This window comes from Lissotriton vulgaris, chromosome 7, assembly GCF_964263255.1.
Source record: "Lissotriton vulgaris chromosome 7, aLisVul1.2, whole genome shotgun sequence".
NCBI lineage: Eukaryota > Metazoa > Chordata > Amphibia > Caudata > Salamandridae > Lissotriton > Lissotriton vulgaris.
In genome coordinates, this window is record NC_141695.1 from 126045519 (window position 1) to 126070290 (window position 24772).

Sequence of the window (24772 nt, forward strand, 5' to 3'; positions counted from 1 at the left end):
TTAGGATATTAGCTTTCAAGTGAAGGTAAAAGTCTGGCAGTTAACTTTTTAGAAATGTGTGCGCTGGTCCAACCACCAAAAACGCTCAAAAACTTACAGTTGATTCTAGGTTTCCTGAATTTTGGAAGAACTTACATTCTAAATTATGCAGAAAGGGTTAAATCTCTCTACCAATTAATCAAACCTGATTTTAAAATCAAAAATTGGACACAAGAACACACAGATATATTGCGTTCACTTCAAGCTGACATGTTAGCAATAAATCACTTACAAGCACTCGTAAACTTACTCAATTTAGTGATCCGACTCATTCTGGGTCAATGCGGATTGACCTACTTAACTTTTAATGATGGTGAAAAAGTACAATTTGCATACAAATCACATTTGTATACACAAGCGAAATGCGCTTTACTTCAACAGAAAAAATTCTGACAGCAGTTCAAACCGCTGAAGCAAAAGAAAGAGCTCTTGCTCAGGGGAAACGCATAATTGTCATGACTCCATTACCAGCCTTAGAGGCAGTTACAAAAGCAAGCACTCCGAATGCAAAAGCTTTACATCCAAAATGCTGCAACATATGTTGAATATGGTATTGATCTTATTTTAAAAACACAATCATTCCTGCAATGCAAACATGAATGTCCTCTGCCTATTAAGATTCTCCCTCTTGACCAGTACAAATTTATAATTTATACTGACGGATCCAGACAACCTGCTAAAGAGAGTAAACATGCATAGTGCAGCATGTTTGATCGTTAAAGGTCGTATGCGCGATGTCAATTCCGACCAATGGTCACAAAAACACAATCTCTAATAGATTGTACAGCTTAGCGAGCTGAACTACAAGCTTTCAAATTGGCACTTGAAAATACGGATCGAGAATTCCCACACTCATAGCGTGCGATTCTTTTTACTGTATTCAATCATATAATGAATATTTACCGAATTGGCTTCAAAATGGTTTCAAAGATGCAAAAGGTGGCACAATCAAGCTTAAAACTCTTTGGGAACAAGTAGTTCAACTGCGAGATGGACTACAAAATACTGACGTTATACACATGCTGAGTCATCAATGTGATGGTGTTCATTTTTCAGGGAATTCATTGGCTGATGAAGCCACGAAGGGGGCTGTACAAACCTAAAACGGTTACCTAAAAAGTTCCCACTCAAATACTCGTAAATAATTGATGTGAAGAACGTTCCGTTTGCTAGAATCCATGGAGTGGGAGATAGGGTAATTCTAAACATGGAACAAAGATTATGACTAATCCTAGCAGCGCATGAAGGGATAACCTCTGCACATGCACGTGCAGGTGTTTCCGCCACATTATCATTGTTAAAACAGAGATATTGGTGGCCCGGCATTAGGAAACAGACCAAGAACTATGTTTTGGAATGTGAAATATGCCAGAAGATGAAAGTCTCAACTGTGAAACGTCCTGCGCAGACGCCCCTGTTAATTACAGATAAAGCATTAGCTTGTGTTTACCTGGACCACTGCGGTCCCTTACAATGGGATGCTAACTATAAATATATCATGGTCGCAGTGGATTCATGCTCAAAGTTCCTATGGATGTGGCCTCAGCACTCGGCTGACGCTTGAACTGTTATAAAAGATTTGCAAATCTTTATTGGCACATATGCAATAGGCACACTACACTCTGACCAGGGCCCTGCTTTTAGCTCTCGAGCTTACAAAGAAGCCATCGCCAGTTTGGGCGTAGCATTGCGGTACTCATCTCCAGTCCATTTTGAGGGGAATTCGGTTGTTCAAAGGAAAAACAAGGACATAAAGCGGTCTATAACAGATAGAGTATTAGTTCGGGTGATGGGTGGGTCAAACATCTTTATGGGGTCCAAAGCTCATGTCGTAATTTGACGGTGATCGGGTTAGCGTTAAGCTTTGCTACACGAATTTCCCCTTAACTTGACTATGGTGTTCGGAAGCCATTTTGAACACACTGGCGGCCATTTATATGAATGCGTCGCCTCGTGACCAGCATACTCTTTGTCCTTTCTCTGTACCAATGACCACTCGAATTCGCCCAGCAACAGGCTATTTTTAGTATTGGTCAAGCTCGCACATGTGCAGTTAAATCCTCTGTACTAGTGGACAGTCATCGCTTAGGAATGTTCCTTAAACTGACCAGTGGTGTTGTAACCCCTCCCAAGAGTTGGCTATGTTCCAAAAATGACCTTATATGTACCTAAACTGAGTAAATGTGTTCTGCCTACTTTTTTATTACTGTAAAACTGTATAAAAGAGGGCTCGCACCGATGTTCGGTGTGATACTTCTTGCATTGCCGAAGGGTGTTGTAGGAATGTACCACCACCCCATGGGGACTTAATAAACTTGTCTTTTGCATTTTCCAGTTTCCGTGCCAACATCTGTTTTATGGTGTATCGGGTTTTGCGGACTATGTAGGCCTGGAGAACCCAATACCACAAATTGGGGACCACGAAGGGACTCATCGGTGACTCGGATGCCCGAAGGAGAGGTCGTGACGAAGGATTGGAAACTCGCCATGGACGCGTACGCTGCCACTGAGTTACCTGAGTCTTGGCACCCACCGTGTTTTCTTCCTTTCCTTCTGATCTGACCTTCCAGGTGGCGCCGGTCCTCGACTGAGATCCTGCTCGTTCGAGTTGTCGTACAGTGCCTGTTTGGCTGATTCGATTAAAGAACTTGGCAGTTGGAACCTGGATATTTGAGAATTTGGTAAGCTTGTGATTGGTAAGATTGTCTACGGACGTTTACTGTGGCTCTTTGAATATGTTTTGAGTTAGCTAACATTTGGTTCTATGATTTGAATTATATGTGTAGTGCACTTCACGTAGGCGGGCATGTCGAGATATTTCTCTAACTTTGTCCTTGTTTGAATGGCACACCTTGTGTGAAGTATATTAAGGGCCATTTTTGTGATATCGCGTTTTCGTGATATTTTGACATGCCTGTTTTAAGCACACTCCGAGGGATGTGCTGTCTTGGAAAAGGTACCAATTATCGACTAAATGAATCTCAGCCGGCTTCCCCAGAGGGGACCCCTAATCGCGAAATGTACATTCAATTTGGCATTCCCCCTATTCTATATAGTACATTGTGGCACAAGTAAACAGAAGCTGATTCTGAATTGCAATGGCCACTACATGGGTCGTTTGATTTACGAAAGGTTCAGTATGTGGAGCAATGTTTGTTCCAGCGCAGGTCTAGACAAGATATGTTTGATTGCGTACGTATGTGGGAGAAAGGGGTGCGTGAACGAATGAAGCGTGAACTAGCCTTGGGGGACAAAGAGCAGCGGAAGGCTGCTCAGGATAAGGCTTTACAGCTGGAGGAGAAAGAGTTGCAGGAAAAGAAAGAGAGGGAGACACGGGAACCTAATTTGCAAACGAATGGTCGATTCCCTATTCAACGTCCTCTTTCTCCTGTCCTTACTAATGAAGTTGATGATTTTTCATTATTAGATCGTTGCCTGCCTCCGTATGTTCTACCTACGGCCCCAGATGAGGATTCGGACGGAGACGATCGAGGGAGTAGTCGTGTGAGGTTAAGTGCCAGTGAGACTGCGGAATTGCGCAGTTTTGCCCGTAAACTTAATTTGAACAAAATAACTATGTCAGAGATTAATGACCAAATGAGTAGGTGGTCCGAACGAGAACGGTTGTATTTTTTGGATCAGTTTGGAGATGAAGTTGTAGAACGATTCAGGAAAAATTCAAATGAGCTAAAGCCTAAGGATATATCAGTTAGTCGTGAGAACATGCGAAAAGGTCTATTTGTTATTGCAGATGCAGATGGGTTTTTCCAACGGTTGGTCCAGCTACGGGATGAGACGTCAAGATTACGAGAAGTGAGAAAAGCATCAGAGGCACCTGCGCCGGGATCGACGGACCAATCCAAAGAGTGTTCTATCTTTGGAGCAGATACGGGTTCTACAGTTCATGTTATGCCTATGCGTGAAGCTGCACCTTTGTATGTCCCTCCTAAAGGGCAAGGTACAAGTGACGACAAATTGTCCGGGGATGCAAAGGGTTATTTTGTATATAATTGGGTTTATACACCTTGGAATAGAGCAGAAGTTATGGCACTGAAAAATGCTTTGCCTGACCCCTGTAAGAATCCGGCAGCTTTCTATGAAGGAGTGGAAGGGGCTATTTCTTCGTGTGTTATGACGTTAGTTGATATTGACCTTTTCTTTGGGTTAATATTGCCTCCTGATATGTGGAGAGCAATTCGTAAGTTTGATGATGGAGCGGTCCTGGGGGCAGATTGGAAAACTTTATCCCAAGCTGATTTAGACAGGGAGCCTGCATGTAAACCATGCCAACTAATTTTAAACCTCCCGACAGCTATTTTGAATAAATTAAAAACGCTCGTTCCCCCTAAAAAGATGAATTGGACCATGCTAGCTTCTTGTAAACAGAAGGCGGATGAGTCGGTGTCTGATTTCTTCTCACGTTTTGAAGAAGCATTTCATGATTATAGTGGGCAGTTACTAACAGATGATACGGGTAGGCATTTGTTCGTTGACAAGTATGCAGCGAATCTCCTACCAGAGATTGCAAAACAGTTAAAGACTAGTGAAAGTTCCTGGACCACGGCGACCCCTGCTTCTTTGCTGACTATGGCTCAGTATTATGAGCAACAGGAATTGGAGGCTAAAGAAAGTACTGATAAGAAAGCAAAGGAATTGAAGACAAAAGTTATGTTAGCTCAGGTTTACGCTACACAGCCGAGAGGGAATGATAGAGGTAGGCGTGGTTCGTATGGTACGTCTTCTGGTCGTACCGACATTGCTGAGGATCAGTGTGCTTACTGTAAAGAGTTTGGACATTGGGCCTCGGATTGTCCGGTGCTTCGTGAACAACGTAATCAGCGTGGTCGAGGAGGTGGAAGGACAAGGAATAGTTATTCAGGATCGAGGGGTGGGGCAAGCGATCGTGGCAGGTTTGAAGCGAGGGGCCGTGGTCAGGCTGATAATAATGCTTTTGATCGACTGAATCAGTATCAAATATCGGAGGGTGACAATGTGGAGTCTCAGGATTATGTACATGCATATGATTGCGTAGGATGGGGTGTGGAATCGGTTGAAGTACCAGTAGATCAAAGAGGTCCATATGTATCAGCGGGCGTTTTGGGTTCTACTGATCAGTTCCTGGTTGATACAGGAGCTACTCGTAGTGCTCTGTCTAAAAACTTGGTTCCAAGGGCCCCCCTGTCTGGCGAAACGATTACATCCATAGGGTTCGATGGAACACCCTCTCTTAGCCCATTGCCACAACCCCTTACATTTTACATTGATAGATTTTTTGGTCCGTGCCCGTTCTGATTGTCACCAAACACTCCAGACAATATTATGGAAATAGATTTGCTTAAATACTTCCGAGCAACAATACGCTGCGCTCCAGAAGGAGTGCGGGTTATTTTGAATGACAATTACCCAGATGTAGAGAGATTGTGTACTATGCAAGAAATTGAAGTGCTGGCCTCTCTCCCACAAACGCTATGGGCTACTTCAGACACGGATGTGGGACAGATGCTTATTCCCCCAATTCGAATAACTGTCAAGGAGGGAGTGCCTCTGCCTCGTGTACCGCAGTACAAAATTTCCAGGGAAGGTGAAGTTGCCCTAACTCATATTGTACACGATTTGATTATTGCAGGCGTTGTGGAGGAAGTTCCCTATAATGTTTGTAACAGTCCTATTCTTCTGATTTTAAAGAAAGATACTGATGACAAAATCTATTGATTTATTATTGACTTGAGAGAAATTAACAAGATAGTAGTGCCCCAGTACCCGGTGGTGTCTGATATTACCACCTTACTTACTCTGATTCCGCCCACTGCCACTACGTTTACCGTGATTGACCTCAAAAATGCCTTCTTTTCCATTCCCATCCATCCCGATAGCAGATATCTATTTGGCTTCACATTAAATAATAAATCGTGTAGATTTTGTTGAGTTCCTCAAGGCTATACAGAAAGTCCTAGCATTTATAGCCAGGCTTTAAAAAGGCAGCTTGATTCTTTCGATTTACAGTCTGGAGTGGCTCTCATCCAGTATGTTGATGACATTCTACTTGCAGCAGATACGCAAGAACAGTGTGAGGAGAGTACTCTTGCTTTGCTCTCCTTTCTTGCTCAGAATAATCACAAGGTTTCGAGGAAAAAGCTGCAATATTGTAGACCAAAGGTGACCTACCTCGGTCATCTTTTGTCTAAGGAGGGACGTGCATTAACATCTGATCGAATCCAAGCGCTTTTAGATACACCAGTCCCCCGTACTCAGAGAGATGTGCGTGCTTTTATAGGCTTAACGTCTTTTTGTAGGCAGTGGATAATGGGGTTTTCACACATTATAAAACCTTTGTTAGCGTTATTGTCCAAAACTACACCAATGCCCCTTGAATGGACAGATGAATACCAGAATGCTTTTGAGCAATTGAGACAAGCCCTTTGTTCTGCACCAGTGTTAGGTACACCAGATTATACGAAGATTTTCACATTGTATGTACACGAGAAGGAGGGTGTGTATTGTCAGTCCTAGCGCAGACACACGGGGATAAACAGAGACCTTGCGCATATTTTTCGGCAATACTTAAACCCGTAGCACGAGGATTACCTGGGTGTTTTCGAGCAGTTGCAGCAACAGCAGTGGCCATACGACAGAGTGAGGGAATAGTTTTGTCCCACAAATTGGTGGTGTTAGTTCCCCATGCAGTAGACACTCTGTTAAACCAAATAAAAACCCAGTACCTCACGAGTGCACGCTTAACAGGATATGAGCTAACACTGTTGGCGCCGCATATCAAATTAAAGAGATGTGCTACTCTGAACCCTGCTACTTTATTGCCGTATCCAGTTGCTGAGGGCCAGGAGGAAGAACACCATGATTGTGTTTTTCTGACTGAAGAACAAACAAAGGGTCGTGTTGACTTACAGGATAGGCCACTTCCAGATGTGGATGGGGAACTGTGGGTTGATGGATCGTGTTTAAGGCTGCCAGATCGTACAACTTCCGCAGCATATGCGATCACGACACTTAAGACAGTGGTAGAAGCAGCACAAATACCACAGAAGTCGGTCCAAGTGGCGGAATTGATAGCCCCAACAGGAGCATGTGAATTAAGCGCTGGTTTATGTGTGAACATCTACACTGATAGCCGGTACGCCTTTGGAGTAGCGCATGATTTTGGCCTACTCTGGAGAGAGCAAGGGTTTTTGACTTCACACGGAGTGCACATCATGCACGGAGAATTAGTGCGTGATCTTCTGAATGCGCTACTTTGTCCAAAGAAAGTGGCAATAATCAAGTGCAGTGCACACAAGAAAGTGGCAGACAAAGTAGGACAAGGAAATGCCTTTGCAGATTGCATAGCAAGGGAAACTGCTATGTTACGAAAGACTTTGCCAATGTATGTAGTGAAATCGCAGGCTGAGCGATGGCATGATGCTAGAGAGGAGATACTAGACATTCAGGAATCAGCGTCTGAAACAGAACTCGCAACCTGGGCAGCGGAGGGAGTGCTAAATGATGAGGGTTGTTGGAGAAGCAAAGATATGGAGAGATGGAAATTGCCTGCAGCTTACTTGCAAGCAATGGTCCAAATGACACATGGATTGGCACATGTTGGAGCTCTCGCAATTACTAGATTCCTTACGCGAGTCTGGGAGCATCCTGAGATTGCCAATATGGCCAAAAGGGTAGTGCAGACCTGTCTGATATGCTTGCAGCACAATCCTGCAAAAGGGACGTATACTCTGAATGGAGGGTTTGTTCCACCTACTGCACCATTCGAAGTGCTACAAATGGATTACATCCAGCTTGAGCGTTGTAATAACCTTAAGTATGTCTTAGTGGTGGTGTGTGCTTTCAGTAAATGGATTGAGGCCTTCCCCACGAAGGATAATACAGCAGTGACAAAAGGCTAAGGTTTTACTCAAGGATTACTTCGCACGCTATGGTGTTTGTAAATTTTTGTGGAGCGATAATGGTCCTCATTTTGTTGGGAAAGTTGTGGAATACGTGATGAAGGGATTGGGAATTCAGCAGAAATGTCATGCTGTATTCCATCCACAGTCAGCAGGTCTTGTGGAAAGGTATAATGCTACTCTGAAATTGAAGCTAGCAAAGATCGTGGCATCCACGTCTTTGAAATGGCCGGATGCTCTGCCTCTGGCATTGCTATCTATCAGATCAGTGCCCCTTTCCCGAACTAGCCTCACAAATTATGAAGTGGTCTTTGGAAGGCCTATGAATATATGGGGAGTTCCTAAGCCTCGATTGTTACATGATGTGCCTTGTGTAATGATGAACGATTATTTGGCACGATTAACAAATGATTTACTTTCCAATCATCAACAGGTTTGAGAAGCGCTCCCCGATAATTCCATTGGAGAAACTCACAATCTTCGTCCTGGTGACTTTGTTATGGTCATATCCTTTGAGAGAACGAGCAGCTTGGAGCCGAGTTGGCGTGGACCCGAGCAAGTGCTACTGGCGACTCGTACGGCTGTGCGAGTTACGAATAAGAAACGGTGGGTGCATTCCACTCATTGTCGCCGCGTCTCTCCGGATCTGGTGAATCCAACTGTGCTGTCTGATTATCGAGACATCTTGGATGAGGAGAAGAGCCCAGCTGTTGCGTCTACTGAATCGGAGGGAGCCTTGCCGGACCACACTGTTTTTGGAAGAGAGAGATACAATCTACGACCAAGAGAAGCAGTTGTTTTGTGCGAGACTGGTTGAGTTGCCGCTCCAGGTTTGTGAAACGGACGCCGGGAATATCAAGGGGGGGGGATATGTTCTGCCAAGTGTAGCGACACCCGTCTTGAATCTCGGAGAAGAAACCAATGGCTACCTTGGAGCTCAGCACTCACATTTTTATTTTTTTTAGTTGTTTCCTTTTTGAGACACTTTGAACTTTGAAATATGGCATCTTCCACAATGCGAAATAAGAGAATTTTTGGTGCAGTACTCTTCGTTATGACAATTGTGGTGATAGCAGTAATAGCTTGGGTGGTAGAACTACTGGTGCCGGCAAGAGAATATTTATTGCCAACTACCCCAATTCCATCTGAACATTTTCATTTTACTCTGCCTTATCATGAAGAACGACATAGACAGACTTATTTGAATAATAGTTTCATCCAGATTTTGCATCACACCCATAATATGACGAACACTTCGAACTGTTGGGTATGCAGGATGTTGCCTGGACATCAAAAGAAATGAGGCACTCCGCTTATCCCACTCCCATTCTCTCACAATGGTTCTTGTAATGCTTGGTATACCCTTTAATTCACTTTGCGATGGCCGACAAAGCGTGGACTACTTTTTTGACTCAACAACATCTGCTTTAATGACCGAGATGGTTATCCACAAGCTGAAGGAACTAAATTTGAATGGGAAGGATATCGACCCGATAATGTATCCTCGCCTCGAATTTATAGTAACCAACGAAATGTCAATATGTCCAGTCTGCATGTAATAACGGTAATTGATACAAAAGCTGACTTGTGTGTACGAAATAAAGGTACAATCCCAGTAGGAAGAAGTGAATGTAACACTACTCTCACCTTTGACACTCCAAATGGTATCACCTTTGTGGCTTCACGAAACACCTACTTTATCTGTGGAAATAAAGGTTATCACCGTCTCCCTATAGGATGGTTAGGAACATGCTATATATCCTTTGTATTACCCCCCGTGTTCATTGCCCCACCTATGTACCATAATGACTTTATCCTGTATCACGATTTTATACTGAATAGAGTGAAGAGAGCATTAGCTCTCGATGAAATAGATCAAACTGACACTTCTTTGCAACAGTATGTTGATTTTAATTTAGGTCTTTTCTCATTTGTTGGGGCCGCCTTGAATAGCCAAAAAATAAGACGACTGACACGTGTTGTAGAAGCTGTTGCTTGTGAGACAGTTTTTGCTTTAGGAAATTTGACTGAGGAACTTCAGATTACTAGAATTGTAACACTCCAGAACCGAATGGTTCTAGATGTAGTATTAGCTGACCGTGGGGGTGCATGTCGCATTATCAGAAGTAGTTGCTGTGTGTACGTACCAGATAATTCACCCTCTGTATATGATGCAATTTCTAAGTTACATAAGATAGCTGCTGAGATACATCGTTATCTCAGCAGCTATCTTATGTACCCCTCTTATCTTAGTACTTGGGGTTGGAAGTTGCTGACAATCCTATGCGTAATATTTGGAATACTGTTCTTCCTATGTCGCTGCATTCAATGTGGCCCTATGTTATGTTCCATGTGCCTTTCTTTTTGTATCCCGTCCAAACGAGCTAGTGTTAAGAATGAACAAATGATTCATAGAGAGATAGCAAATATTATGTCCATTAATATTGATGATGAATACTGTGATTATGTCCACTATGAGGTAGCTTCAGCTAATCGCTAACAGGGTCGTCTGTCGTAATTTGACGGTGATCGGGTTAGCGTTAAGCTTTGCTACACAAATTTCCCCTTAACTTGACTATGGTCTTCGGAAGCCATTTTGAACACACTGGCGGCCATTTATATGAATGCGTAGCCTTGTGGCCAGCATACCCTTTGTCCTTTCTCTGTACCACTGACCACTCGAATTTGCCCAGCAACAGGCTATTTTTAGTATTGGTCAAGCTCGCACATGCGCAGTTAAATCCTCTGTACTAGTGGACAGTCATCGCTTAGGAATGTTCTTTAAACTGACCAGTGGTGTTGTAACCCCTCCCAAGAGTTGGCTATGTTCCAAAAATGACCTTATATGTACCTAAACTGAGTAAATGTGTTCCGCCTACTTTTTTATTACTGTAAAACTGTATAAAAGAGACCTCGCACCGATGTTCGGTGTGATACTTCTTGCATTGCCGAAGGGTGTTGTAGGAATGTACCACCACCCCATGGGGTCTTAATAAAATTGTCTTTTGCATTTTCCAGTTTCCGTGCCAACATCTGTTTTATGGTGTAGCGAGTTTTGCGGAGTATGTAGGCCTGGAGAACCCAATACCACACTCATTAAAATATTTGCCAAGAAGTTCTCTAGGGGGTGTCACTCGATACGAGGTCCTATTTGGGACAATAATTTTGGTACTGGGTCTTGATTACAAAGGCACAGTGGTGGAAAATAAACCTTTTGACATCAAAGATCATTTGGCTGTTTTACAGGACTTAAATGAACTAAGATCAAAACAAAGCAACGTGTTCCTGAAGCCAAGCACCACTGGGGAAAATCAAGCCATACCAGCAAGGCCTGTATGGATCCCAAAGCTTGGGGATCTAGTCAGAGAAAAGATTGCGGACAAGAAGGAATTTGGCCCTTCTTGCAGATAACCAGTACCTGTCCTAGCAATCCACTTATCAAGAACAGTACTTCTGCCGCCCCTTTGTTGGTAAAAAGGTGAAAAGATTTGTGGCCATCGATCTCATCAAACCACATTATGTGGCCGATACTAAGCAGTAGGCTCTCTGGACTCCGACCAAGTAGCAGACGCACTGCTCTAGCTACTATCCAAGAGGTTCAAACTGAGAGACTCATCACCTTTGAGGAGTCAGAAGTGAGAAATGAAGGACTAAGCAAATTTGCTTTGGAACATATTCCTCTTGAAATCCAAATAACAGTTTGTCCTGATACACCTGTCTACACCGAAGTAACAAGTGATCAACTGGTTCCAGCAATTTCAACAAATCCTGATGCAATTCCAACCATTGACAGAACTGCCTCTTGCTATATCTTTACCTTTGATAAATTTTCTGAGGATCCCAGCGAACCTGAAATGACGCCAGCACAAATAACTTTCAAAGAACAAGCAACAGGTGTTTTTCATCTCCTGAAAAAGTCTTATCTGGTTTCACCATGGATTGAACTATGGTTTTTTTCTGGGATATTTTTTTTCTGGTTTGGCTAGCTTTAGTAATGACTATGAGTATGCTGATAAATCGAAGTTATATTCAAATGGACACAGCAAGTAAAAGAGTGAACTTACGTCTGAAACCATAAAAATCATCCCATCGTGAAGCAAGAGACTTGTCATCAGTGAACATCACAGCCGTTCCTATACAAGATGGTATAGTTTGGGACTATGACATATTCGACCCGTCTGAACATTTGAAGATTCCACACTTATTTAAAATGTCATTAAGTGACTTTATGACCTCTAGTACCTTTTCTGATGATTGGGACTTTGAAACTGTTAATAACATGATGTCTAATCTAGAAAAATCAGCTGTATTCTCTAATCAGTGTTCATCAGACTATGAACAGCGTTAATGTTACAACCACTATGGTCATAATTTCTTGCATAAATCTGCAAAACCTAGAAATGTATATATTTTTTTGTTACTTTATTTATTGATTTTTTCTCACAGGAAAAAAGTCACATCAGTTAGGAAAGACTATGCATGTTACATCAATGTTACATGTCAGGTCAAATAAAGCACAACTTGAACTCACAGTTATGTAATAGGGGTGAACTATCACAAGAAAAGCAGGAAACAAATAGTGAAACATAATGATTCACATCAGTTAGTACATAATATGTGCCATCTTTACAAGGTCGGAGGTTAGAAGTAATAGTTGATAATATTTGTAGGGGAACAGCAAAGACCATCTTGTCCACGTCTTTGTACGGTACTGAACACCGGACAATTTCCATTTCCCTCCCTAGTTCCCAACACGATGTGTGAGGAGGTATGTTTGTAGTGGACCCCAAATATCTCGGGGACGAGAAGAAGTTGGTAAGAGATCGGCCTCTGTGTGTGGTTGCACTTGCCAGAATATCAGGTCTTTAATCCAGTTCCTAAATTTAAGAACCCTACCTCGCCCCTGCCTCGTCGTCTAGCCAATAATAAGATGAATGATGCAAATTTATGGTAGACTATTGGCAATTGTTAAGTATACCCAAGAAGTGCCAGGGAAGGGGAGGCCTGTATTGTTGTGGAAATTATCAATTCCAGTGCGCCAAACACCTGCTGCCAATAAGTGTAAAAAATCAGCCCCGTCCACCGGGCATCTATCACATCTATTGTTGTCCTTTAGCTCAAACTTGTGCAATGTAACCGGGGTATTATAGGTGCAGTGTAGGAATTTATAATGTATAAGGCGAAGCCTGCTACTAGAGGAAGCTCGCTCATCTGTATACAGCAGTACTCCACCTAGTAATATAGCCCTTTACTTGATCTAGTGTTTGCCAATAGTTAAGGTCCATCAATTCCTCACAATCCACAGTAACGAGTACCCCCAGATATTTAACTTCAGCAGAACACCATTCTATGGGGTAGTCGGTGGCGATTGGTATCGCTGCCGCAGTTAGCAGTAACATTTGTGATTTCGGCCAAATTATATGAATACTGGAGAGCCCGCCAAACTTGACAAATTCCTGCAGTAGTGGGTGAAGGATCTGCTATGGATCATATATAAAGTAACATCATCCACGTATAATGATACGAGAATAGGATACAGAAAACATCGTAGGCCTTTTTCCTGATTGTGTTGCTGAATCCTGGCTGCTAAGGGTTCCATAGCAAGGGCAAAAAGGAGGGGAGATAAGGGGCACCCTTGCCGAGTACCACACGAAAGAGATAGTGAGGGGGAAGCATGCCCATTAATCAAAACCCTTGCCATTGGGGAAGTGTACAGGAGGCGAATGTATGCTAAAAAATTAGTAGGTAGCCCCATGCACCGAAGAATTGTAAAAAGATAGTCCCACTCAACCAAATCCAATTCCTTAGTGGTATCTAGGAAGACTGCGACTAATGTTAACTGGGGATCGACAGTTTGAAGAATTGAGAAGAGTGTCTGAAGATTGGGAGAGGTCGCTCTCCCAGGTATAAACCCAGCTTGATCCTGTAAAACCAGTTTCTCTATCAGGAGACTGAGGCAATTAGCCATCGGCTTGGCAAGTATTTTTTCATCAGTGTTTATTAGAGATAGGGGGCGATAGGAGTTGCACTGGTCCGCAGGTTTGCTGGGTTTCAGTAAGGAGGTAATGAGTGCTTCTCTCATTGTTGCTGGTAAAATTTTAGTCTCTTGTGCTTCAATATATACCTCCTTTACAGTAATTGTTTGAGATATGTTTTGTAAAAATCTACCGGTAGCCCGTCAGATCCCGGAGCCTTTCCCGACTGCATTTGCATAATAGCCACGCAAAGCTCATCGTTCTCAAATGGGGCAGCTAAAAAATCTCTCTGACTATCCCCCAACCATCCAAGAGCGATATCTTTAAGGTAATGAGATACATCTGGGGAACAGTTCTCTGTGAACATGTGTAGGATTTCAAGAGAGTCTCGGTGACGCTCTCCATGTGCATCTACAATTTCTGTGATATAATTAGAGAACCGCCATAGCTCTGCCACGTCTGGACCCTTCTCCATAGCATTGGGCTACGAAGTACTTGCCCCAAAACTTGAACTCATGGTCTGCCGTGGTGGTGAAGTCTGTGAGTTTCTCCCAGAGTAGTGCTTGTTGAGTACCCGATGTCGCATTCCAAAGGCCGTTTTCAAGTTGTTTTTTTTCTGTCTCTAATTTGAGAAAATTATGACGGATATTGAGAAGGACCGCAAAACTCTTGGACATACAGGCGCCCCCTGTATCCTTACTTTGAAGGCCTCCCAGACCGTGCCTACATGTGTGACAGTGCCTAAGTTGCACTGAAAGAAATCAGAAATCTCCTCCCCAAGCTTTGTCTGAAAAACTGTATCTAACAGTGCCTCGAGAATTAACCGCCAGCAACACAGAGGCGCAAGCAGATTGGGAAGTGCAATTGTAATGCAGACCGGTGCGGGATCGGAGAAGGTCCGAGCCAAATGTTCCGCTGACAGAATCCAAGGGCCTACCCCCCGGGTGCACAACCAGTAATCGAGGCGTGACCATTATGAGTGTGCAGAGGTGTAAAAGGTACCTTCCCTCCCATTTGGGTGGACAAAACGCCATGCATCAATAAGGCCATGATCCAGGGACAACCGTAACAACGTGTCTTGAGCTTTTATGTAATGGCGTGGGAGGGTATTCAACCTATCCGCTGATGGACGTCAGGTAGTATTGAAATCGCCCCCCTATAAAATGTGTGTGAATCCCACCTTGAGAATTTGCCCCCAGAGGGCAGTAAAACAATCTGGATCATCAGTATTGGGTCCGTAACAACAGAAAAGTGTGACGGATTGTGTGCTCAGTGTGCCCCAAAGTAAGCAACTCCTCCCCGAAGGATCACTGTACATGCCTCCTAGAATGAATGGGGTATGTTTTTTAAAATTAATATCAACATGTCGAGGAGTATGTGGAGTATGAGGAAGACAATTGAACAAAGGCCCACCTGCTACCTAAGCGCTGGGACTGACGAGGGTCTGTGTGTGTTTCTTGAAGTAAAGCAACTTGTATTGAGGTATGCAAGAATTTGGCTACGTTTACGTGGGTTGCTGAGGCCCCTGACATTCCACGTTAGTAAGTCCAAATGTAATTGATCATGTATGGTAGCCATTCTAAATCTTGTGATGTCATTTTTGGGTGACAAGCTTGTTGGTCATGCATTGCGTGCTAACATGCCTACATGCTGATGTGACAACAATGATTCAATAGTCCTGGATATTGCCCCGCGCAGTAGAATACTCCTTCTGTGCCGACAACATAGGGGGACAGCAAAGCCCACTCCTACCCACAGCAGCATCCCAATCGCGCTGTTACATGATTACCCACCCCTACTCAAAAGTCTGTTGGAGTTGACATTTTCAGACAAACAAAAAAATACAATAAACAATAAATTATGAAATGTGGGGGAACACCCTTTTGGGGGGGGGGACTTGTGGAACACAATACCCTCCTGCCTCCCACCCAACAACCACAAGCAGTGTCCGAGAACTCCAGGGATAAAGGAAGGGAGTCCTCCAGCGGGAGGGGAGGGTGCTTGGCAAGGACCAGAACAAACCTACCAATGACACCTACTCAGAGGTACCACAATAGGAGATATGTGCCCACCCGACAGCTACTCCCAGAAGAGCAATGCAAAGGAATAACAAACACCTGATCACAATCAGTGTGCTCATATCAGGTGCAGGAGTTAAGTGCAGCAGTCAAGATTAAAGCCAAATGGAGTGTCCAATAGGGATGTCAGTAAAGGCAATTGGCGGTTCACAGCATGTGTGTAGTGAGTTCTGCTGGTCAATCCCCTGTAGGGGACGATGCTCTTGAATCCTGGTCGTTGGAATCTTGGAGTGGTGATCAACGCCTAATGGATTAGAGAAAATCCTTGGCTTGCTGTGGATTAGTACAGATGATGGCTTTCTGTGATGGATGATCCGCAGCCCGTTCGGGTACATGAGGGCATAGTCGATCTGAGCTCTGCAGAATTTTGCTAAACTTACAGAAATTTCTGACGCGCCTCTTGGACTGCATTGGTTCGACCACTTTTAGCTGCTCAACACGTTTGTCCACCTTTTGCACTATGAAGTCCAGATGCTATTCATGGTGTCCATCTTGACGGATAAGTCAGTGAGGCTATTCTGCATAGCTAATAATAGCTTTTTTACCTTGTCCGCTGGGGTCGACGTCATCATTTCCAGCAACTGTTCAGTGCCTGGTTGGCTATTGTCGTCTGCATCAGACCGTGTAGCTGGTGACCATCAGGTTTCCCCCAGAGAGTTATCTGGAGTTGTATGGCTGAGGTTGTATGGCACAGAGTTAGCTGGAGTTGTATGGCAATAGTATAGGAGGATTAGACAATGTCAGGTGCTTCCCATGATCCACAGCCAGGGACAGTGTATAATCTGTGAACCGTCTTAGGCAAGGCGGGTAGTGTCGAAGCAGAAGTTGCAGTCACAGTGAGGATGTAGAGCAGGCTGTAGCAGAAGCCTACCCCGAATCTGCAATGAGGTGGCGAATTGTAGGTGTAGTGTAGGATGTGGGAACTTGCACACAATCAGCCAGTATAGGGATCACACTAGTGGGCAGTAGATAGGCAGCCGCGTTAGTTCACGGGGCAATGTCACGCCTAGAAGCACAGGTGCCCGGTTTGTCTTTAAGGCTTGGGCTTAGCCGGGGGTGTGTCGTAACGGAGCCGGCGGGAAGCCCAGGTATGTCACGCAAGTTGTAGCGTGGGGATTAAAGCAGAGTAGCAGGCACCTCACCGCAGCTTAAATGTGTACCCGTCAGCATCAGGGCATCCGAGCGGGCATTGGGCACAATGGATGCCGCAGGCAAGGGAGGCCTGCCGCCACGCGGAATCCCCAGACTTCTCATAGCCGTGGCAGCCGATCAGTCTTCCAGGAAGTGCAGTACACTCGCCCCTGGAGACCAGAGCAGTAACCCTGGGCATGGTTCGCGAAGTAGCACTACGTGTAGCTACGCAAAGTACAATTCGCACTACGCGAGCTACGCATTGCACTATGCAAACTGCATAGCACCCTGTTTGCACTGTGCAAGATGCCGTTTTCAATGATTGCACAGTGCGGACAAGCATCCAGCACTGTGCAATCATTGAAAACGGCATACTACTCACACAGGTGAGTAGTATTTATGTGTCTGAATTTACATGCCAAGGTTTTAAGATTGGTTAAATTCAGCTAAATACATCGTTATATCGGGATTTAAGCACTTTTTTCACCTTTTTATTTTCACTTTCACGCCCCCAGGTTAGGGTGGACGATTAGAGAGTCCATACCGCCGGGGTATAGTCCTGAAGAATGCCTTGGTAAATTGAAACCACCCGTATGGCAGAAACATGTTGACTGACTTTGTTGTATTTAGCTGAATTTAACCAATCCTAAAACCTTGGCATGTAAATTCAGACACATAAATACTACTCATGTGTGTCGTAGGGATCACTCATTAAAATAATTTTTTCGATACCCTCTTAGGCACTTTTAATTGTAGTTACTCTCACATCACCCCCTTCTCACACAACCAGCTCCGCAGTATTTCTGGCGTCGCAGCACACCAAAGAGGCACTCGGCCTCTTTGGTGGGGCCCAGTGATGAAGCATGACGCTGACTAGGTCGGTGTGTGAGGGCCTTCCTACTCAACTTGAGTGAGTGTGTTACTCTTCTTAACTTTGCTCCAGTTTTGTGGCAGTTCTAAGACTGACCTGACCTCTCTTTTTTTGTTGAAGTGCATTTAACCGGGGACTGAGAGAGTGTCCTTGATTCTCCCTACCTCTCCCTTTGTTGTAATATATCATAGCAGCGCACAGCTGTGAGAGCCTCTCTTTTATTCCAAGCAAGATAACACGTTTTATTATTGCTTGTTTTTTATCAATCTCCTTGTATTGATATCTCACCATGGCTAACCTGGGTTTGACATACTCTGAAGCTGAAATTGAGGAGCTAATGTCAGATGCTACCATTTTTGCAGATCCACACATATCACAGGCAATAGCTAATACCACCGAATGGGAAAACCTAACAGAGAAAAAGAAAGACCACATACGCACTATCCTCCACGGCACAATCCTTAAGGGATATCTGACTTCCAACACAGCACCTAAAGGTCTGTTGGTAACAAATGCCCCTCGTATCTTTCTCAACGATGCCGCTTTCAGAAAGGACTGGGCCATGATCGCGTGGCATTGCAGGCGCGACTGGTTGGTCCTAATAATAAAGACAGCACTGAGACTCTCCGAAGCTTTAATGGTAGAAATCAGAGAGACTGAATCCCATTTCAAAGCAACAATTACTGGTTTCAAAAAACGGCTTGACGAACTAAATAAAGAAATGAATGAGTATAAAGACAACTTGATGCAATCAAAAGCTACCAAACTTTCAAAGGATCAAAAAAAGTTTGAGTTTGAAAAGGTGTATCCCTATTCTGCTGCAACCTTTACTCCACCGGCACGCAATGCCAACAAGTCTGATTACTCAGACGATGACTCCTCCAACAGTAGTGGATCAAGCAGCAGCTCCTTCAAACAAACAAAGAGAAGAGGGAACCGTGGCAATAGGAATAACAGAGGTGGGCAAAGAAATCAAGGTAACCATCAACAATGGTACCCACCACAAATGGGGATGGGCCCACACCCTTATGCCTACCAGCAGCCACCTTATCCCTTCATGGGCTGGAATCCGGGCTTTATGCCCCCGGCTAACTTTCAGAATCATTATAGACAGCCTTTTTTAGAGTGCGGCCGGAGAGGCCGAGGCAAAAGGAGAGGCAACAACAGAGTATCCTGGCAAGAGGACGACTCGGTAGCGAACCACACCCGGAGCAACCAGCAGCCGGGAACGAGCGGAACATGAGCTTAGTGACTAATTTGTCTGCAAGGACATTAACCCCAATTGAAACCCAAGTACTAGAAAAGGGCTTAGGTTTTGTACCAACAGCGAGACCCGACAAGTTCAAGCTGCACTGCGAACTTGCTGGCTTTTTTCGTAAACTGAAATTGAAAGCGTTCTTCGAAGGCAAAACAGATCCAATGGAAGCAATCAGGAAAGGCGATACGGGACTAAGACCAAGTTCCACTTTCACCCCCCCTCCGCACACAATACCGGCGGCCATCACCGCCTTTGAGCAGGCTGTTTTCAAAGACCTGGAAACCTGCCAGAACCCAAAGACATTTGGGAATTTCAGTACTGCTGAATTCCAAGCACTACACCAACTGCAGAACGGCACGTCAATAACTATAAAGCCTGCTGACAAAGGCGGTGGTATTGTCATCCAAAACACAACTGATTACGAGAATACCTGTAACAACTTACTTGGGGATCCCAGAAACTATACCCCACTCATGTCTGACCCTACTGCTGACCTTACTAAAAGGATAACGACTCTGGTAAAACAGGCAGAGGAACAGGGCCACCTATCAAAAAACGAAGCAGAATTTTTGAACAACGCAAATAGTGTCATACCTTACTTTTACACCTTGCCCAAAATGCACAAAAACAGATTGCCTCCCCCCGGACGTCCTATCGTTTCAGGGATTGGCTCTCTCTTGGAACCTCTGTCCCAGTTTTGTGACTACTTCTTAAAGCCTCTAGTACAGTCAATCCCTACCTACCTAAAAGACACCAAGAGCTTGTTACGACTACTAGCAGAGATCACATTCCCAGAAAACTCAATCACTCTCGTGACCCTGGATGTAGAAAGCCTCTACACAAGTATCCCACAGGATGATACCATTGAAGTCCTGACTAAGGTACTTGACTCTATCGTATGGGATTACCAGACACCGAAGAACTTTATCATTGAATGTGCCACTATAGCGTTAAAAGAAAACTTTTTCTCTTTCAAAGACAAGCTATTCCTCCAGTGCTCAGGTACATCTATGGGCAGTACTTTTGCCCCTAGTGTGGCCGGGTTGTATGTAGCTGACTTTGAGGCCAAACACATCCTGCCACCTAATGCAGTTTTTTCATCGTCAATGCTTCTATGGAAGCGTTATATAGACGATGTCTTGCTCATCTGGACAGGCAACAACAGTGACCTTGAGAACTTTCTGGCATGGATCAACACCTTAGACCACAATCTGAGGTTTACCAACACTATAAGTAAAACAGACATTGTCTTCCTGGATGTGGTCATTTCTGTGAATGGAACTAGACTCACTACCAAAACCCATAACAAACCGACTGCAAAAAATAACCTCCTTAAATTCAGTAGTTTTCACCCTCGCCCTCTGAAGGAAAACCTTCCTTACGGGCAATATCTGAGACTAAGGAGGAATTGTAGTACCACTTCAGACTTCAAAGATCAGTCCGCCAACCTCACGGAAAAACTAAAAAACAGAGGCTATCCAGCATCTTTTCTGAGCAAGGGATTCAAAAGAGCAAGGAACCAGCCAAGGGAGGCACTCTTGGAAGTGAAGACGAACAATTCTGATCTAATACCGCTCACATGTGTCACCACATATAGCAGCCTCTCTAATCCGATGAAAAAAAGTATTAATAAACATTGGAACATTCTGACATACTGTAAAGAGAATTGGGAAAACCCCTATTTTCTTTCAAAAAAGGACGTAGTTTGCTAGACGCATTGGTCCATACTCGCCCAAAAGAAAAACCACCTAACACGATGCCCACAGTGACTGCAGCATGGGGTTTGCCAAAAATCACCAGGCACTATCCCTGCTTGGACTGCAGCGTCTGCCATTTAACAGAAGCAACTAAAACACTGTCACTGGAAGCAGGCAAAGTGTGGACTCAACGCGAACATACTAACTGCAACTCAATAAATGTGGTCTATCTGATCACCTGTCCTTGCCAGCTCCGCTACGTGGGCATGACTACACGCAAGATTAAACAGCGTATCTGCGAACACCGGAGCAATGTGAGGTGCAAAAAGGTAACAACCAAACTGAGCCGTCATTTCTTGGACAAAAACCACACCACTAATGATATGAGGTGGACCATTATTGAAGCAATTGATGGCACAAGAAATGTACAAAACAGACTGTTCGAAAAAGAACAGCGCTGGGTGTATCGTTTAGGCACGAACATCAATGGCCTCAACGACGACATCCCGTGGAACACTGTCCTGTAATGAACCTATATGCTGGGGTCCTCAAATCATTGTTATGAATTCCAATAACATGTGTTTAATATCTAAATACATGTGCGTTTTCTTTCTTTGTTTTCCCTTACCCAAAAACACTCTATACTATGAATACCTAACTCTCGCTTTCCCACTCAGCATAAATAAGCATAAGCAGGAGTAATCCAGCTGAGGCAATGCATTAGCTACTCAGCGCACACAGTACTGCAAACTTGCACAGAGTACCGATTGCCTGGAAATGATTTCTTTTCCCACACCGCGCTTACATTCAGGAGGAATCCCTGCTGAGGTAGCATACCAGCTTTTTCAGCACACCTCCTTTTTCATTTAATGCCCCCGTAGTCCTCGCTACGATTACAGCCTATAACTACTGAAGCCCACCGGCAAACACCTTGGCCGGGTACTGATAGGCTCCTGCTTCCAAGCCTCGCTTTGGAAACGGGCCGCGTCCTGTCAACGTGGGCGTGTGCGCTTCAGGCCTCGTTTTGGGCGAGACACGCCCACCCGGAACAACGCGCCCGAGAGCAACAACGCATTTATATTCACTCGCCGGCCCCGCTCCCCATCGTCGGGGTCCGGTTTCGAGGCAATCTGAAGGTTCAGAGCGGGCTGTGAGCGCTGAGGGCGTGAGTGTACCTTAACCACAGGACTGGTATCCCGATATAACGAGCTAAGTACCAAAATGCTTTGGAGGCAATGACATTTAATCCTCTTTCTTTTCAGGATGTGCCAGGTACGCTCCAACCCTCCTCCCGAGACCCATGGTGCAAGTAGCGCCCTATTTTAAAGTGAGATATCACCCAAGTTACCATCTTAGGGGGTTCACAGACCTCTTGGTCCATTGATCCCTCCTTTAAGGAGAACCAATATCGTGTTTTTAACCCCACATCTACAGTTGTAGTTTTAATTAAACACCTCTAGCACTTCACTTCCCAGAGTTAATCGCTATCATCCCCACAGGGCTACTTGGATGGTGCTAAAAATAGCGTTTACTGTGGGCACACCATTGTTTGCCACCATCTATGGAGCACTATGACCAATTGCAATGGCGTATAATAATTATATGAATGTCTGTGTATGTCTGTCTGTGTATTTTCACTCCACAGGTGCTGAGACACTCCTGAATTTGGAGTTCTTTTTCTTTAGAATGAGCTACCCGCTCTTCTAATTTTTTAAGCACTTTTTTCACCTTTTTATTTTCACTTTCATGCCCCCAGGTTAGGGTGGACGATTAGAGAGTCCATACCGCCGGGGTATAGTCCTGAAGAATGCCTTGGTAAATTGAAACCACCCGTATGGCAGAAACATGTTGACTGACTTTGTTGTATTTAGCTGAATTTAACCAATCCTAAAACCTACACATAAATACTACTCACCTGTGTCGTAGGGATCACTCATTAAAATAATTTTTTCGATACCCTCTTAGGCACTTTTAATTGTAGTTAATCTCACATCACGCCTTTCTCACACAACCAGCTCCGCAGTATTTCTGGCGTCGCAGCACACCAAAGAGGCACTCGGCCTCTTTGGTGGGGCCCAGTGATGAAGCTTGACACTGACTAGGTCGGTGTGTGAGGGCCTTCCTATTCAACTTGAGTGAGTGTGTTACTCTTCTTAACTTTGCTCCAGTTTTGTGGCAGTTCTAAGACTGACCTGACCTCTCTATTTGCTATTAGGCCAGACACTACACAAATAGTGTGCAGGCTTTGTGTTTTAGCGCTTTATCAACACGTCGTCTCTGTTTTCAGAATTTAATCTTACTGATAAACAGATCGAACTGACACAAAGGGGAGCAAAGTATACAGTACTGAGCATTGAAAAACTTGAAAATTTCCATTTACGGTAGCCTAAAAACCAGCTACTGAATGGATTATACATGGCAAAATAACTGCCTGTTACAACTTTCCATTTTCAGTATTGCATCAAAAATATACCAGCAGGCACATATGAAAGGTTGGGAAAAGAATACATCAAGACATCCTGGGAATTACCTTACACACACTGATGTTGGAGTGGGGGGCATGAAGGGTTTCCTAACGGTACATACTGTGAAAACACACTAAGCGGTTCTTTCCTACGTCAGGGTAATAATTTACAAAGGGCTTGTAATGGTTCCACTGCAAATTTGTCCTGTCACCTGCAAGGTTCACCAGCCGCAGTGATTAATCCAATTTTTGGACAACTTTTAAATGGAAGTTACATTATGTTGAATAATCACAGCTGCTGTGGCATGTTGCCAGGAATGCCATATCTAGTATCATATCTAGTAACAATTACTTTCAGGGTCCCTTGCTGTATTCAAGTCTTGTTCCCCAAAATAGACACAGTCAGGGAGTCGCCTTTATGGCTTTCACTGAACATCTCTTCTATACAAATGGATACTTTAAGCTGAATAAAAGCCATTCTTTTGCAACAGACCATGCCTTTGACCTCGGCCAAAGAAATCCATGATCTTCAAATTGCAAGGACTTCGGCTGAGATACAGGCTCCGTTAAGTACAACTGCCCTACACATTTCACAGAAATGTTGGGACGTATTTTAAACATGTCCCACAACAGGAAAGAAAGGCACTCGTAGGCGGGTGCAGGTGAAGCGGCTGCTGGCTCCGCTCAAAATATGCGCTCCACTTCTTCACCGTACTCGGGTACCAGAAAGAAATACCGCACTCCAAAGCAGTTTAAGTTCGTTTATTGACCGGACATCACAGCAACAGACGCGTTTTGACAGAAGTGCCTTTGTCAATGTTACCGGCACTAAATGAAACGCCATGTTTTAAACCATATATACATCAATGATAATCAAGGAAGGACTAACACTCTAACACTAATCTGAGCACCATTTTGTAACAAATACACATTGTGTATATTACTACAACATTCAACAACACAGTTCAATATATCCACAATTATTAGTATAGTCAGAGGCTACATCATTGTAGACAGGTGTTTCTTGACGAACTGTTGCAATTTGGGTTTCAAGAGGCACTAGTTCCATGGCTCTGTTGCATAGTCCTTCTTTATTCACTGCAGGTTTATCAAATGTGATTAGTTTCTCAGTTTGAACCTCTTGAATTGTAGCAAGGTTTGGTCTTCTGCTGCATCTTGGGAGTCCACTGGGCCTACTCCTTATTATTGGCCACATGGTTGTGGTTTTGCCAGGTCGATTGATACAACTCTGTTCTCCTTTTTACCAGCAATGGGCGGTAGTACTACTGATCTTGTTCCGTGGATTGCTAAGACAGGTACTGTTTTTCTGTAAGAAGGCCCAAATTCCTTCTTCACCGTGATCT